Source organism: Meriones unguiculatus, chromosome 6 (assembly GCF_030254825.1).
Source record: "Meriones unguiculatus strain TT.TT164.6M chromosome 6, Bangor_MerUng_6.1, whole genome shotgun sequence".
In the NCBI taxonomy this organism is placed as follows: Eukaryota; Metazoa; Chordata; class Mammalia; order Rodentia; family Muridae; genus Meriones; species Meriones unguiculatus.
The window spans coordinates 27,476,261-27,494,140 of NC_083354.1; the positions used below are offsets into that span (position 1 = coordinate 27,476,261).

At 40.1% G+C, this 17,880-nt stretch overlaps 1 pseudogene; it reads right to left on the minus strand.

Annotated features, from left to right (window-relative positions):
* Positions 1-1,018: 1,018 nt before the first annotated feature.
* Positions 1,019-17,880, minus strand: part of LOC110543462 (baculoviral IAP repeat-containing protein 1a-like) — a 51,625-nt pseudogene continuing 34,763 nt past the window's right edge.

A 17,880-nucleotide genomic window follows, 5' to 3' on the forward strand; every position in this document is an offset into this window, starting at 1 on the left:
TGTTCCAGGCTATCAAAGGCTACCTAGTGAAAACCTGTCTCTAAACAACAAAATGGAAAAACAAAAGAAACCTTAAGGGCATTACAGCACATGCAAACTGTTCAAAAGCCTCTGGAACGAAAGCAGTTTTCTCTAAGCCCATTTCCCCCTCACATTGGCAATGAATGAGAGATGACAGCAAGCATGGCCACACCAAGGCTGGCGAACATACAAAAGCCCTGCAAAGACTAAGCATCTCCTGGAAAGCCAGCTGCATCCTGTGGTGAAGTTGACTCTTGCTTCATCATGTGTGGGACTGATGCAATACTAAAACCATCTGTTTCTTACCTCCATCAAATACTCCTTCCATGTTCTGGCTTTTATACACTGATGTTCTTTTCCCCAGCCCATTCCTGTTGACCTTGCAATGGAGTGGTCTCTGCATGAACTTGACAAAAGCTGTAATCTTTAGACAGGAGGACCATACAAGGACTGCCAAGGCACTGTTCATCATTGCTGCTAAGTTTAGTGAGGAACAGGCAGGCTTCTAGAAAAGTATCAGCAGGCTACACCTTTAATAAATATGATTTCATATGATGTTTAGTTATGCCTTTATTTTTTTTAACTTTTATTAATTATACTTTATTCACTTTGTATCCCCCATAAATCCTCTCCCTCCTCCCCTCTAATCCCACCTCCCCCTTTTTCACACATGCCTCTCCCCAAGTCCACTGATAGGGGAGGTCCCACTCTCCTCTCTTCTGATCCTAGTCTATTAAGTCTCATCAGGAGTGGCTACACTATCATCTTCTGTGGCCTGGTAAGGCTGCTCCCCCCTCAGGGGGAGGTGATCAAAGAGCAGGATGATCAGTTAAGACAAGATCTTGCTATATAACACAGACTGGTCTGAACTTCTTGATTCTCCCACTTGAGTCTCCTAAATGCTGAAAGTACAGAGGAATACCACCTTGCTTAGCTACAGTAAAATGTTTTAGGAAATTAGATATTTAAAACTGTTAGTAGCCTTCAGCTGCATCCTTCACTTCTGAATGACAGGAGAGAATGGCAGTACCCATTTCCAGAAGATAGTCAAGCATTTGCACTGAGGGTGTCTTTCCTTCATAGCATTCATCACTTTCATGTCCTCTTCATCCAGGAGCCAGCTGAGCATCCCAAGCCAGATGAGGCTGGGCAGTCTCATCACACACTGGCTCAGAGCCTTGACAGTGGTGGCCTGAACTTGGATGCATGCTGAGAGATGCCTGCAGATGTTCAGCTCTTCCAAGTTAGGCAGGTTGTCAAGAGCTTGAAAGAAATGTCTGTATCCTTCCTCTGTAATTTTGTGATTCACTGAAAGATCTAAGTTCTCAAGTTTCTGGAAGCCTCCACTGGTTGCTACCTTGGCTAGAAAACAAAACATTTAAAAAAGAGAATCATGAGGCTGTCAGTAATGGTGACAAGTTATTGGAACTACTCCCAACCCGGACAATGAAAGTAGGAAATGGTCAACATGATGTTTCAGAGGTCATTCTTTGAAAGCACTAAATGACTGCTTTGCAGATAGGGAACGACCTTGCCAAACTGCAAACGGGAAACAGAAACCAGGAGAAAGTACCTAGACAGGTAAGAAACAAACAAACAAAAACACTGATCTACCTGAAAGATCTTACAACTCTACATTTGCTTTGCACTTAGCTTGAAGTTATAAAAGAAAACTAGAGCCATAAGGAAGGTAGACAAAGTGGTGGAGAGATCAATAGATTGAATGACTGACTGATTGATGGAATGACTGATTGACTTTTGTGGTGCTTGGGCATGACCTCAGGGCTTCACACAATCTAAATGAGCACTGCTGAGTACATCTCCAGTTTCACACCTGGAGATTTAAACACACCCTCTGGAAGTAATTATGGTGTAAATAATGGAATCTATCTCACATGGAATCATGCCCTTAGCTCCTCTTTTAAGGGTTAATCATGTGTGGCAGGTCAGGTACCTGGCTAGGAGACCACCTTTAGGAAGATGGGTTCACTTTAAGATAATCTGTTTTTCTTCTTAGATTTTTTGAGCCCTAGTGCAGTATCCATGAGCCAAGTGGGATCTGTCTGGCTTCTGAGGTACATCTCAGAAAGGTAAACCATTTCTTTTTCCTCTCATGTTTTTCTTTCAGATGCTGGTCAATCTGAAAGATGTTCCTCAACTCCTCAATTACAGTGGTGCAGGATATTTGATTCCATTATGAACCCCATAATTGTGAACTGTAAAACCCTGTTTCTTATCTCATTTGGTTGAGCTGAGAGTAGCAGGCCTGACCCACACCCCCGAAAAGTTACCATTGGGCATAACAAGCCCTATCACACACCTTTAGTCCAAGAATTTTTTATTGTGAACAGGTGATTATGGTGTGGTTCACCCAGCCCTAACACACACCCTTAATTCAAGAGCTTTCTGTACACCAAATTTAATAAAGTTAACCTTAGATCAAAAGGCAGAGCAATAAACAAGCTCATAGTGATTAAAGAATAGGAGCAACTTTGCATTGAGGGGTATTAAAGACAGTGTGGAGACATAGAAAAGAGCTATTACCTCAAGCTCTGGCTTTAGCTTGGGCTTCAGCTCCTCAGCTCCATGACTTTGGGGCTTTGAACTAGCAAACCCTCAGCTGTGGGATTTTTGGCCTTTGCTTCCTGAGCTACCACTTGAGCTAGTAAACCTTTTGGGTTTTTTTCCATCCATACCTGAGCTGAGAAGAAATGTCAGCTGGGTCCTTTCTCTGCCTCTCTGAGCTAGTAGGTTTTCATCCTGGCATCTGGCTCCTGAGTCTTTATTGGTAAAATTTATTGGTAAAAAATTGTTTATAACAACAGTTGTGAGGGACCACATGTGGAAACTCACCAACTTGCCTGTTCCCTTACCTGTGGTAAACATACTGCTTGGCAGCAGCAGAGATGTGCTCACAGAACTGTGGCTTATCACAAAATGTTTCAGTACCCTGGCCGAGAAGAATCTGTAACTTTTCACCCACCCTACTTCCTCATCCTAAACCCTTTATAAAAGCTTATTTTGCTCAGTAAAGTTAGTCCTTGACAATCACCTGTTTGCTTGGACTCGTTCTTTTCTCTCGTCCATTTTTTCATAGGATCATATCCTCTTCTATCCCCTGTATAACAAGCTCCACTGGCCAGGGCAAACAGTAAAGCTTTGGATTTTATTACCCATGAGAATCATCAGAGTACCCAATCTACAAGGGATTGACAATATTTACTAGGGACAGAATGTCAACCAACTTCTGTCGAAGGTAAAAGCTACCACAACACCATGGAGACTTTTGCTCCTGTTTCTTTGTTTGTGATCAGTCTCCTGTGACCCAACCTGGCCTTGAACTTGCTATTTAGACAAGGAACCCTTGAACCTCCTCAAGTGTAGACTTACAAGCATGTACCACATCTAAGCAAAAAACATGGTTTAATCAATATTTGTAAGGTATCTCAGAAATTCCATCCCCAGAAATACCCAAACATGTATATTTTATAAGAATGCTCTTAGAAGCACTTCACAGTAACCAGCTACTAGAAACAACTCAAGTGTCCATTGAATAGACACACAGACGGCACATGTGTTCAAATAATGAGCAGACACGCAGCAGTGAAATCAATGCAGTATGGTCATATGTATTATTCTGAAATAAGGTACAAACACAATTTTTGGTGAAAAAAGACAAAGCATTGCCTATCGTATGGAATTCCCTTATATGAAAAGTCTAGCTGTAAATAAAGCTACGGTGAGAGAGAGCAGTACAGTGGTCATTTGTGTATGGAAGTGGAGGGCGCTATTGGAAAATGGATACAACTTGGGCTTTCAGGCACTGGGGAAGCTCTGTGCCCTAACCTGGTTCATTGCCACACTGACTTAGATGGCAAATGTTTCAGTAACATGTGCAGGAAAATGGATGCAGCTCTATATTTCAACTTTCTACAACTTGTTTACATATTGCCAGTATCCAGTTGACTAAAAGGGGATACAGCCAGGTATCTGAAGCAACAAGTGTGGAGACATAGATTTTACCAGGGTGTGGTACAGTAGTGGAACACTGCTCTGGTGTATGTGAAGTACTGAGTTCAATCCCCAGAACTGGGAAAATAAACCACAGCCTGAATACTTCTCTACCTCCCCTCCCTTACCCCACTACCTTGACCACCTCTAAAGAAAAAAAAAGGAGAGCATTGACCAAGATAAATCTAAATTTTCAAAAGGGCATGAGAAGCAGCAGCATGATAGTGCAAATGAGGAATGCTTTGGAAGCCTTTCTCAGGTCTAGACATTTGCAGCAGGTAGCTCCAGGGACACCACTGCTTACACACGGGGGAAACCTTTTCTCTGAGGGAAGCTCACCAATTTCCATCATACTGGCATCATCCAAGGTGTGGTGAAAGGCAAGAACTCAGAGACGCTGAAGCTGCAGACACTGCTGGAAAATCAGTCTGTCCCCAGTGTGAAGAAGCAGTTCCTCCAGGTTCCTGAGAGAACCCAGAGCCAGTGCTGTGGGAGACACAGCAAGCCATCCTCTGTAGTTGTTCCATTACGAGCAGCTGTGACCTAGTCATTCTGCACTCTAGGAGGCCCCACCTAACAGAGGCCCTCCGCATCACTGCCCTCTCAAAGAAGAAGAGAAAAGGGGTCAGTGTTCCAAGATATTTGATCACACTGTGAACCCTGAGCTTGTGTTGTTTATCAAAATATCCTGTTTCTAGTTGTGGTGGGGCTCATCCTTAGTAAACACCTTTAAGCCAAGAATTTGCCTGAACAGGATTAAATAAAGTCAACAAAAGTTCAAGAGGTGGAGCAAGCAACCAGTTGATAGGGAGTGAATGTTGAAAAAAATAGTAAGAAAAGGCAGAAGGATGGATAAAGAAACACATGGGAAGTAGAAGAGTAAGACACTGAGTTCTGAGGGCTTTTGGAGATGGTATTGGGAAAGAGAGTTTCCCTTTGTCACATAGGTTGAGGAGGAAGGTCAGCTGGATGCTTTCTCTGCCTCTCTCAAACAACAGCCTTTTTAAATTTTTTACCCAAGCATCTTGCTCTTGCATCTTTATTGGTGAAATTGAGTGATTGAAATTTGTGTGTGTGTGTATATATATATATATATATATATATATATATATATATATATATAGTGCTTCAACACATGGCACAACCACATGGACAGGGAAATTATGCCAGTGCAGACAAACTGAGAAGCTATAAGATTTGTTAAGTCACCTCGAAGTTCTCCAAGAAAGAGTTAAGTTGGGAAATACCATAATACAAGGTGCTAGAACCCTGCATAATCCTGCTTTAGATAGCTTTAAAACAGAAGCAGTAAATGAAAAGGTAAATGACTTAACTGAGATTGACATAATTCAGATTATAATTACTACCAGCTAGCAATTAATATTTTATCCTTAATAGCCATAGTAGATTTTTGTACCCTCTCAAAGGAAAAAAAGAAAACTTATAGGGAAAATAAAAATATCAAAAGTGGACTGAAAGGATACAAGCCTTAGAAGAAAAATTAGAAATATTTATAAATAAAAATGAGAACAGCACTCAGACAAAGACAGAGACATTTAGATAAGAACTTACTGTGCCACTGCATGATGAAACTGAAGAGGGGCAGCTTAAGGTTATTAGAAAACCAACCTTAGATTATACAGTAACTATACAAAAGATGATAGACACACCCAATGTTGTGAGGAAGTTAAATGGAATCTTATAGGCACATTGACTTTGAGATTTAAAGAAGTAATCATTTTACTTGGTATGCATTCACCCTATGTGAAGTAAATATTAAAGTTATTGGAAACTTAGAACAGAATTATCCTTTGTCTGGAAAGATTTGGCAACAGCAATATTGGAAGCCAGTTCTCAGTTACAATGGCAAACAGGGTAGAAAGAGGAAGCAAGGACTATAGAACAATGATATAAGACTAGAAGTATTAATATTTCCCAGGATCCATTGCTAGGTAAAGGTCAATATGAAGAGTTACAAAGGTAGTTGGAATATGATAATCACACCATGACACTATGTTGCTTAGCAGATTTAAATGTTTGGTACAAAGTTGAAGAATCAGGAAAGAGGTTGGAGTCATTTACTAAAATCTACAAAGACCAAAATATGCCTATACTGACCCTTTTGCAAAGACTGACTTCAGCTATGAATAAAATAGTATCAGATTCACAAGTCAGACGAATTTTGATTGAATTTTTGGCTTTTGAAATGCTAATTCAGAGACAGGTGGTGTTGGTACATGTCTCTAATCCTAGCAGTCAGGAGGCTGAGGCAGGTGGATCTGTGAGTTTGAAGCCAGCCTGATCTGCAGAATGAGTTCCAGATAGCCATGGCTACACAGAGAAATCCTTTCTCAAAAAAACCACAACAGAAAAAATGCTAATTCAGAATGCAAAAGTGTGAGCAGTCCTTTTAAGCAGGATTGGCACCAATAGATGAATGGACCAGAAACATGGCTGATATTGGATCTCATGTTTATAATGCTGCTCTGATAGCAGAAGTAATTTATAACAGTCTTAAAAACAATCAAAATGTGAGATGTTTTAATTGTGGTAAGCCAGGTCATTTTTAAAGGGATCATAGACAAAGCATTCTTAGAAACTATGGGGGTGTTTTTCCCCTGGAAATTATTGATAAGGAAGGCCTCTCAGCTTTGTGGAGTATGCAAAAGGTGTGGCAAAGGATGGCACCGGACTAATGAATGAAGATCAACAAGTGACAAGCAATGAAGAGGGGGAATGCGAGAGGTGAGACTGAATATCACTATGGTGTCCTCCAAAGGAACATTATGGTTGATGCATGACCCATACTTTGGTGGATCATGCACAGCCACCCAACACAGACTTGAAATAAGTCAATGAATGTAAACAAAAAAGGCCCAGGGAAAGGCCACTCCTCAGGCCTCATAAGACCCAGTCAGGAGGAGGCAAGTGTTCAGATTTCTGTGCTGAGTCTGAGATCTAGTCTCATCAAACAATGAGCATTTATGGGAAACACTCTTAAAAAAAGCAATATAATGCCAATATAGGATAGAGAGCTTTATCTTCACAGTTCTTCTCAGATTCATTGTGCATAAGTGAGAGCCTGAGTTTCTCCTTGATCCCTTTTCTTTCTTTGAGGTAGAGATAACAACTCTCTGTGTGTGAATGTGCGTGCACGTGTGTGTGTTTGTGTGTGTGTGAATGTATGTATGTGTACGCATGTATGTACATGTGTGCTTTCTGGGGAGACTGGATAGATGAGTCATTGTGCTAAAGTATGGGCACATTCCACAACCACAGGCTGAATTTTTAAACATTGTGTCTGTACCAAACACATACAGACTCTTCTCCCTCTTCAATATTCCCAGAAGAACACAGCATAACATTTGTTTGCAGGGTGATAGGTGTTGTAGGCAATGGAGAGATGGGTTACAGTACATGGAGGATATATGGAGTCATGAGCAAACATAATACCATTTTATATCATAGAGGATCTTCTAGTGTTTACAGCAGCAGCAGGCTTTAGACCCAACTGCCATGGGTGTCAAGGAACAACTATACACAACTTGCTTGGTTATGGGTTCACTCTAGGAGGAGGGAGAGGAGAAGAAGATGAAAAAAAATTAAGAAATGTTGTTTTACGAACTTACCAAACTTTCTTGATGTTTCCTTATCTGGAAAGTGTTGGTCGTTAAGATTCAGTATCTTCAGAGAAACAAAATTTGGCAAGACGGTGACTAGGAAAGAAAAAATAAATTTTAGTTAGGTCAGACATGTTTCCTATGAAAAAGAAGAGTACTGTTGAAAGAAAGAGTATTTCAAATGTGATGAAAGGTGATATAATATTCAGGTTGAATTACTATGACTAAGTGGAAGACACTGCTCTGAAAATGAAAGATTTAAATTGTAGACAGATGTACTTCACTTTTGTGAAAGCCTCACTGAAGATCAGGTGTTGTCACAGTTCCCACAACAACAGTTGCATTTTAATCCTAGAGTACTGAATGACTGTGCACAGGAGCATCTGTAGTCAACGTTGTACAGTTCATACCAAATGACGTGGTTTCAAAGCATTGTCCAGAAAACTCAATCTCTCTCAGTTTCTTGCAGCAAGCAAGCACAGCCATGAGAGACTCACAATTCAACAGGAAATTACATTTCAGATGGAAGACATGAAGATTTGGAGAGTTCTGAATCAATTTAACTGCAAAAGATGAAAGAATTTCAGAAATTAGAGAAGGCCACGAATTTCTATCAGAATTGGACCCTCAACATGAGTTCCAGCCACACTGATTTAACAGGCTGTGACTCGGGGGCCCAGTGCCTCTGTGACCCACTGGCACAGTATCTAGAAGTCAGACTACATTCATTGGGGTTATGCTCAGTTTCTGCAACTGACTAGTGAGCAGATGACCCAGGGCAAGTTCTTGACCCTCTGGAAACAGAGAACTGAAAAAGAAAACTATTTCTGTTCACTATATTTCACCCCCAGTGTCAGCATCCTGATGTCTCTATGTTTGCACCCTTTACTGACACAATAGGAATTCTGTGCAAAGTAACATAAAAAAAGAGAACAACTCTGAAAGACAACTTTAAAAACATGTAAACCTATTTATTTTGTCTATGTGTATGTGGTGTGTGGAGATCATCCATGTGCCAAGCACATGTTGGGAGGTCAGGGGAAAACTGGGAGAACTCGATGTTTCCTTTCACCACACAGATCTATGGGACTGAAGCCAACAGGAGTGACTTAAGCACATTTACCTTCAACTTGGAAAATGTTTTGTTTGCTTGCTCTTGTTTCTTTTCAGAAAGGGTCTCATATTATATCTCCAACTAGCATGGAAATAACTACATTTACAGAGAGAGGCTGTCTTTGATGTGATAGGCTTCCTGTCTAACCCTTCCAAATGCTGGGACTATAGGCAGGAGCCTCTATACTCTAGTGACTTTTTGACATGCAAATCTGCCATGTCAGTTCCTAGCTTACATCTCCTTAGTGTTCAGTGCCTTAAAAATTAAGGATCTCCACAGTAGAGGACAATGCAGGCACTTTTGATGTGAACTGATAGACTAAAATCAGAAAGAAGAGATGAACCTTCCCTATCAGTGGACTTGGGGAGTGGCATGCATGCAGAAAGGGGAGGGTGGGTTGGATCGGGAGGGGAGTAGGGAGGGGCTTATGGGGGGATACAAAATGAATAAAGTGTAATTAATTAAAAAAAAGTCAACTGAAAAAAAAATTAAGGATCTGATGTTGCTTTGGTCATTTTGCTAAATGGCACGTTCTAGAAAGATGGCTGCACAGTTTTCTGTCAACAGGAGGCTGGGATGAAAGAAATGGAGAAAAGGTTCTAACTGCTTCTTGGCTATTCAAGCCAACTCAAAAGCCATGTACTCCCTTTGTAAACTTTGTGTACATTGTAAACCTACAAGGCCTCAGGCCTACAAGCAATAAAATTGTCTCAATCCCTGATCTCGTCCCAACAATCAGGCCACAGAATCCCTCCACTCCTAGACCTCCCTGGAAAACTGTCCCTCCAACTGCACACCATGCAACCCTTTATAAACTCTGTGTTCCACCCAGTTCTCTGCTGCTTCTTGCTTGAGAAGAAGCAACCACCCTCCCAGGTTTTCCCTCCCAATAAATCTCTTGTGCGAGGTTTGTTATGTGGTGTGGCTTGGTGGTATTCCTTGGCTCTGGACTGCCAGGATATCTTCTGGAGCACACCGAAACCCTTTTGCCTGAGCAGAACTTTTGCTGGGGAAAACTCCCCCGCAGAAGCAGAGCTATTACACTTTCACTGGGGAAACTCTCCAGGCAGCTGGAGCAGAACTCCTGTAGGGGAAGCCTTTCCCTTCAGAGCTGCAACACCTACACTACTCCCAGTCAGATTCCTTCGCCCTCAGTAGATAGATCTGCACTTGCCACTCAGACAGCAAAAGAAGAGGACTCCAGACATTGCTTTGCAGAGGAAGCTTTAGGAGTGTAAAGCTCAGGCTGTGCAGTCAAACCTTCTGGTTGGAGACACATTTCCTTAGCCCTGAGCCTTCTCTGACCTCATTTCCCAAGCTGACAATCAGCAGTAATCATCATACCTTCTCTCACACAGGGGCTGTGAAGACTGAGACAGCAGTTGTGAAGGGCTGTGAATAGTTCCCCACATGTTAAAGACTCGGGTAACAAATAAATCTCTGCTCTCTTAAGGAGGAAGAGCACTGTTCCCACACCTTCCCATGTGGGAACAATTCACACTGTGAAGCCCAGGGAAGTTTTAACTAATGATGGTTCTACCATTTATTAGCCAAGTAGCTTTTGCAGCTGAGACATGAGCTTGAGATCCAATCACCATCCTTACCTAGTCTGGAGAGGTCAGACTCCATGGAAGTTTGGATGGATAACTTCTTCATGTGGTGGAGGTTTGGATACTCTCCAGGAAGGATTGAAAACACATCTGCTTTGCCGTCTAGTCTCACAGACAGTTCTTTCAGTCCCAGGAACTTGTCCAAGTCAGCAAAGAGTTGATCTGGAAAGCAGCACATAGTTCCCATCACTCAAGGTCCCCAGTGGAAGTTCTAAACTATGCTGTCATCTTTAGCCATTTTCATGCTTTCAGAATGAAATTTCTCAGACTTCCTAACATCTCTGTAGGAAGCACAGCCATGAAGATACTGCCATCTGATGATTATAGACTATAGGAGAAGCCCTGTGCTGGTCTCTAGACTCACAAGTATATATAAAATTTCCCCCAACCAACAAACAGCATGGGAAACAACTGGTTTTGCACATGCAAAAGATTATAGTTTAATTTTTAACTCCAACTTACATAAAAATGTAGCTCAGAACGTCTCCACCAACCTGATACTGTGCATCCTCTTCCAAAGTCTGTCCAGGTAACTCTCCAACCCTCCTCTCTCATCCATCCCCAAACCTCATAGATCTAGCTTGGATCCCACATCCAGTACCTAGGCCTAGTCCAGCCACCTCTGCCTGTGTCACTGCCAAACTGTAGAATTCTTTTACAATCCACCCTGCCTTCCTTTCCATCCCCAACCTTCAGCCACATCCTATACAATCTTCTCCAGGGTCTAGCTAGGTGAGTTTTCCTGATGCTCCCCACCTCCCACCCTCCCCAACCCCCATAAACTTGGACTAAAATGCACATCTTGCATATCAGCTCAGGCTCCAGTGTCCACCTGAGCCATATCCAACTTGTAGGCCCAATCCAACCCTCACAATCATAAAACTGATGGAATGACAAAGAAAATCCAGGATTTGAAAATAAAATTCAGTAAAGATAGAAACACTGAGGAGGACTCAAGATAAATATATATAAAATTGAAAAACCCAATAACTGAACTAAAAAACTCAAAGGACAGACTTACAAGTATAATGAATCAAACGGATGATTCAGTATGAGGACTGACTTGAAGATAAAGTACATAAAATTAGCAAAGAATATGGGGGGAAACACAGCAAAGAAACATACAGGAAATGTGGGACACCAAGAAAAGACCAAACTTTCAAATTTGAGAAATAGATGAGAGAGAAAAAGCCCGGGTCAATGACATAGACCAGCTCTCCAACAACATCATAGAAGAAAATTTGCCCAAATTAAAAAAAGACATACCCATACAGAAGATACGGGAAACAGAGAGCGCCAAATAAAAAAGCCTGAAAAGAAACTCTTCCTGGCATATTTTGTTTTAATTTCAATAATTTAATTACTAACTACACAATAATGCTGATGTCTTTTTTAACCTTTCAACTATTGTTGTTTCTTTTCTTTTTATTTATTAAAATTTATTTAATTTACATCCCAGCTATAGCCCCTCCTTTATCCCCTCCCAATCTAACCATCCCTCCCTCTTCTTCCAAGCCCATCTCCCAGCCCACTGATAGGGGAGGTCCTCCTTCCCTTCCATCTGACCCTAGCCTATCAGGTCTCATCAGGACTGGCTGCATTGTCTTCTTCTGTTGCCTGGCAAGGCTGCACCCTCTCAGGAGAAGGTGATCAGAGAGCCAGCCACTGAGTTCATGTCAGAGACAGGCCCTTTTCTCTTTACTAGGGACCCTACTTGGAGATTGAGCTGCCATAGGCTACATCTGTGCAGAGGTTCTAGATTATCTCCATGAATGGTCCTTGGATGGAGTATCAGTCTCAGAAAAGACCCCTGTGTTCAGAATTTATGGTTCTGTTGCTCTCTTGTGGAGCTCCTGACTTCTCCAGGTCTTCCTCACCCTTCTTTAATAAGATTCCCTGCACTCTGCTTCATGGCATATTTTAATGAAAACATTAAGTATACAAAAAATTTGAAAACATCAGGAGAAGAAACACAAGTCACACTTACAGGAACACCCATCCGAATAACAGCTGATTTCTCATTGGGAACACTGAATGCCAGAAAATACTGTGTCACTGCATATCAAATCCTAAAAAAACCAAAACAGACAATCTAGGTTAATACTGATAGTAAAACTATCTAACATACATGATTGGGGGGAAATTCTATGATATAAATAGCCTATGAAAACTATATCCAAAAAACCAGCCTAAAGAAATTAAGGGAGACATTATTTCAGATTGAAGAGAGGGGTGAACTGAGCTAAGAGGTGAAGGAATTTGAAGGTATGATTACTAAAGTACAAAGTACCACTGAGAGCACAAACAACACCAGAAATCAACAACACATCACTACAACCAACATATGCACTTCAATAATACCTTCAAATATTAATGGTCCCAATTCTCCAATCAAATGATTCAGGCTGGCTGAATGAATCAAGAAGTAAAATCATGTCAGGCAGTAGTAGCACAACCCTTTAATTCCAGCACTGAGGAAGTAGAGGCAGATGGATCTCTGTGAATGAGACCAGCCTGTTCTACAGAGCATGTTCCAAGATAACCAAGGCCAAACAAAGAAATGCTGTCTCTAAAATCATCATCATCATCATCATAATTATAATAATAAATTCATCTATCTATTGTTTATGAGCAACATATCTTAGATTTAAAGATAGGCACTTACTAACTTCCCCTTCTTTCATACGATTCCCTGCACTCTGCCCAAGGTCTTAGCATCTGCTTTGATACACTGCTAGATAAAGTCTTTCAGAGCCCCTCTGTCATAGTTTCCTGTCCTGTTTCTTGTTTTCTCCTACATCCAATGTCCACCCCATTTGTCTTTCTAAGTAAGGATTCATCAACTTACCCTGGTTCCCCTTTTAAGTTTATCTCCTTTAGGTGTATAGATTTCAGTATGTTTATCATATCTTATAGGTCTATATAAGTGAATATATACCATGTGTGTCTTTCTACTTTTGCCATAGCTCACTCAGGATACCTTACTCATTTCTAGGTCCCACTATTTGCCTGCAAATTTCATGATTTCCTCATTTTTACTTGCTGAGTAGTACTCCATTGTGTAAAAGTCCCACAATTTCTCTATCCATTCCTCAACTGAGGGACATCAAGGTTGTTTCTAGGTTCTGGCTGTTACAAATAAAGCTGCTACAAACATGGTTGAGCAAATGTCCTTGTTTTGTACTTGAGCATCTTTTGGATATATGCCTAGGAGTGGTATAGCTGGATCTTGAGGAATCACTATTCCTAATTGTCTGAGAGGACAGGAGCTCCACAAGGACCAAATACATCAGGGGACAGGGGTCTTTTATGAGACTATTTCTCCAGCCAAGAACCATGTATGTAAATAGCCTAGAACCCCTCCTCAGATATAGCCCAAGGTAGCTCAGTATCCAAATGTGTACCCTAGTAAGGGGAAGAGGAACTATTTCTGACATGAACTCAATGGCTGGCTTTTCATCCCCCTGCCCCCCCAAAAGGGAGGAGCAGACTTGCTAGGTCACAGAAAAGAACATTGCAGCCATTCCTGAAGAGACCTAATAAGCTAGGGGCAGATGGAAGGGGAGGAGTTCCTCCCCTATCAGTGCCCTATCAGTGGACTTGGAAAGGGACAGGGAGGAGATGAGGAAGGGATGGCAGGATTAGCAGGGAATGAGGGATGGGGCTACAGCTGGGATACAAAGTAAATAACCTGTGATTAATATAAAAAAATAAAAATTATTATTAAAAAAGAAAAAAGCTTCTATAAATATTAAAAAATAAAGATAGGCACTTATATAGAGTAAAGGATACACAAAATGCTCCAATTAAATGACACTAGGAGTCAAGAAGCATTGTTATGCTAATATCTGACAAAATAAACTTTAAACAAAAATGATGTAGAGGAAATGAGGAAAAATACTTCACTCTAATCAGAAAACAGCTAACCAAAACACATTATTATTGTAAACATATATGCACCAAGTTCTGATGCATCCAATTGTATAAAAAGTATACTACTGGAATTAGAGACACATACTAACACCAACGCATTGGTATTAGCTGATTTCAATAACCTTGTTTCGCCAATAGAATAAAAAATAAGCATAGAAAAATCAACTTTAAATGACATCATCTATGAAATGAACTTAACAGATGCCTATTGAATATTTCACCCAAACGCCAAAGAACATACAGTCTACTAAGCTACGCACAAAAGCTTCTCTAAAATAGATCATATTCTGGGAAACAAAACAAATTTGTACAAATTCTGAAAGATTTAAATAACTCAGTATATCCAGTATGGTCATAATATAATATATAAAACTTAAAATCAACACATCTCTATTAAATACACATAGTATGGAGATTAAACACATTACTGAATGATGAATGGGTCAAAGAGAAAATCAAGACAGAAATGAAAGAGATTAACTATAACTAAATAAATACAACACAACACAAAAACCTGGAGATACATTAAATATAATCCTACATGACAATTTTATAGCTCTAAGTACTACATTAAAAAAAAAAGCAGATAAAGTACAGATCAATGACTTAATGGTACAACTCAAACATTTGGAAAAATGAAAAGAAACCAAACCCAGATCCAGTTAATGGCAAAAAACAATAAAACTCAAAGTGGAAATTAATGAACTAAAATAAAACAACACCAGGAATCAACAAATAAGAATTGTGGCTTTTTTGAGAAGATAAACAAGATTGACAGGCCCTTGGCCCAACTAAACAAGTGAGTCAATCCAAACCTAGAAAGACAACTGTCACCTGAGGTTCCTGGCTCAAAATCTCAGATATGAGTATATAATCTGGAGTAGCAGCATAAAACAGGGGGGAAAGGCCATTGTGAGGAGAGCACTAGAGAAAGAAATAGCAACAGAGGGGAAATCGCAGGGTTCAAGCGATGTAAAACAGTAAATACGAAAAACAGGGCACTTTAAAAACAGAGGAGAGGAAGGAGACAAATAGAGAAGGAGGATGGAGGGACTATTAGCTATCTACTTAAATATACCTATGATACATTTAAGTAATATATAAATCTATACATACATATATAAATACCATACAAATATACATAATTTAAATGAAAATTTCCCATCTGTGCTGACAATGCTCCACCCAAAATCCCTAGGTTATCTAACAAAAATCCTGACACCAGGCATGAGAAGCCCTTTTTTTGTGTTGTCAGTCAGGATTGTCTAAGAAGCTCCCCAAACATTATAGACTATTTCTGATGGCATTGTTTGCCTTCCAGAGGTGGACGATATATCTCTATTGCTGAAGAGACCATGCACTTCAGACACAGGACCTTAAGATGTGAGCTGGAACTGACCTGAGAGCCTCCTCCCTGAGGACTAGCTTTTGTTGTACGAGAAGGCAGCATGCAAGCATCCAAGGGAGGGAAGCAACCAATTCTTCACAGCTATGATATCTATGAACCACAGCAATGACAAGCATGACACAATACCTCTAACGGTGTAATGGTGGCGTTTATACCTTAATGGTAACCAACCATCTCTAATTGGACGTAAGGTCCACTCAACAAGAGGGAAGACATGACTGGTACCGGAAACCTAGCCAAGTTCTCAGGACTTGCAAAGCTTGCATGTTGAAGAACAACCTCCAAATACCACTGTACTAAACCAGCATAATCCTTAACTACATTCTCCATATCTGTCCTTGTGCCCCACAGACTATCCCTACCCTCATCAAAGACACTTCTCTTTGCAACAGAGGAAGACTATTACAGAAAACCGAAACTGATCAAAATTAGGAATTGTGATGTCTAGACCCAACTGACACATCTACAACATGACTGGTTGGCCTAAGGCTCAGAGATCACTGTGGGGAAAAGGATGGGAAAGATTCTAAGAGCCAGAGGAATACCAAGTTTTACTGAGGTTCTGTCTTCTGGAAATGTCAAAGAATCTACACCCATGAAGTCTCACTAAGAAGGTTTCCTAAACATGACCTGAACAAGATTCACACCAATGGACATGCTAACGTGGAGAGGCTGAAGCTCATGAAGCCGCAGACATAAGGAAGAATGTCAGGCAACTAAGGATGCTAAGACAGGGATTAATTCTCTTCCTAGGGAAGAGCACACCAAATGGTTATACAATGACAAATGGTCATCACTCTGTGTGTGTGACATCATATGGACTGATATGGATGCAAATATATATATATATGTGTGTGTGTGTGTGTGTGTGTGTGCAACATTGTATGGACTGAGCATGTTGTATATATGTGTATGTGTGTGTGAGAGTATGTGTGTGTGTGTGTGTGTGTGTATGTATGTGTGTATAAAACTTGTAAAGAAAAAGGTCATAAATTCGATTGAGAGCAAGGGGATTTTATCAAAGAGGTTGAAGCAAAGAAGAGGAATGAAGGAAAATATAATTGTTTTACACACACATATGTGTGTGTATACATATATTCCCAAAAATATAAATACATCTGATTGGTTTCTCCAATGTTACTTGTGTCTTTGTGTGTGTGTGTGTGTGGGGGGGTTCTGCCTTCTGTTCAATAAAAAAGCATTTAGTTACTACCAAAGTATTCATTCCACTACTGTAAACTTAGGGTAATAGTAACCTGATGGTTGTTTTCTTAGTTCAAAAGCATAATTTTTCTTTTGTGTTCTATGTTATAGTTAAGGATCCATTTTCAAATCTAACGTCTAAAAGATTACCTATTATGGTTTCATTCTTGAACTGTCATTGATCTACTTTGAGCTATATTTTTTATCCTATATCTCTTATCTTTAATTTTTAAATTGTTTCGAGATTAAAATAAAATTACATTATTTCTCACTTTCCATTTTCTTTTACACTCCCTTCCATCTATCCCTCCATCTACATTTTTCTCATTTCTCTTATTTTAAGACAGGATCTTAAGTTCCCAATCTGACCTTAAATTTAGTATGTAGCCAATGCTGTCCATGAATTTCTTCTGCCACCACTTAACATGTATTGAGAATACAAACATGAACAACCTTGCTCAGTTTGCACAGTGCTGGGAATTCAACCCAAGATCTTATGAATGTTTATGTTATACAATGCATGTTTATGGCATATCAACATTCTACTAGCTGAGCTACATTCTTACCCTGCTTTGTCTACCTGTTGCATGAGAGTCAACCAGCTCTTCTGGAATCTGTGAGTGGATATTTTTCATCACATTAATTTTTTTTCACGGGTGAGATATGTAGAAGCAGAACTGTCCAGCACACAGTGAGTTTAAATCTAACCTGGGCAAGCAAAGACGCTATCTAAACACCAAAACCAAACAGGAGGCACATTTTTAAAAACCAGGAAAAAGTCGTATTTACTGTTTACCTAAAAATGCACATATAATATATGTAAGTATAGTTGTACAAATAAACATAACTGAAATGAAGTTATGCTGCTGGAGGTGAAAATGCCATGAAAAAATTAAAGTGCAAAGTATAAAAATTTTCTTCACATTGTGGTCAGGAGCCCCCCCCCCCCAATATAACATA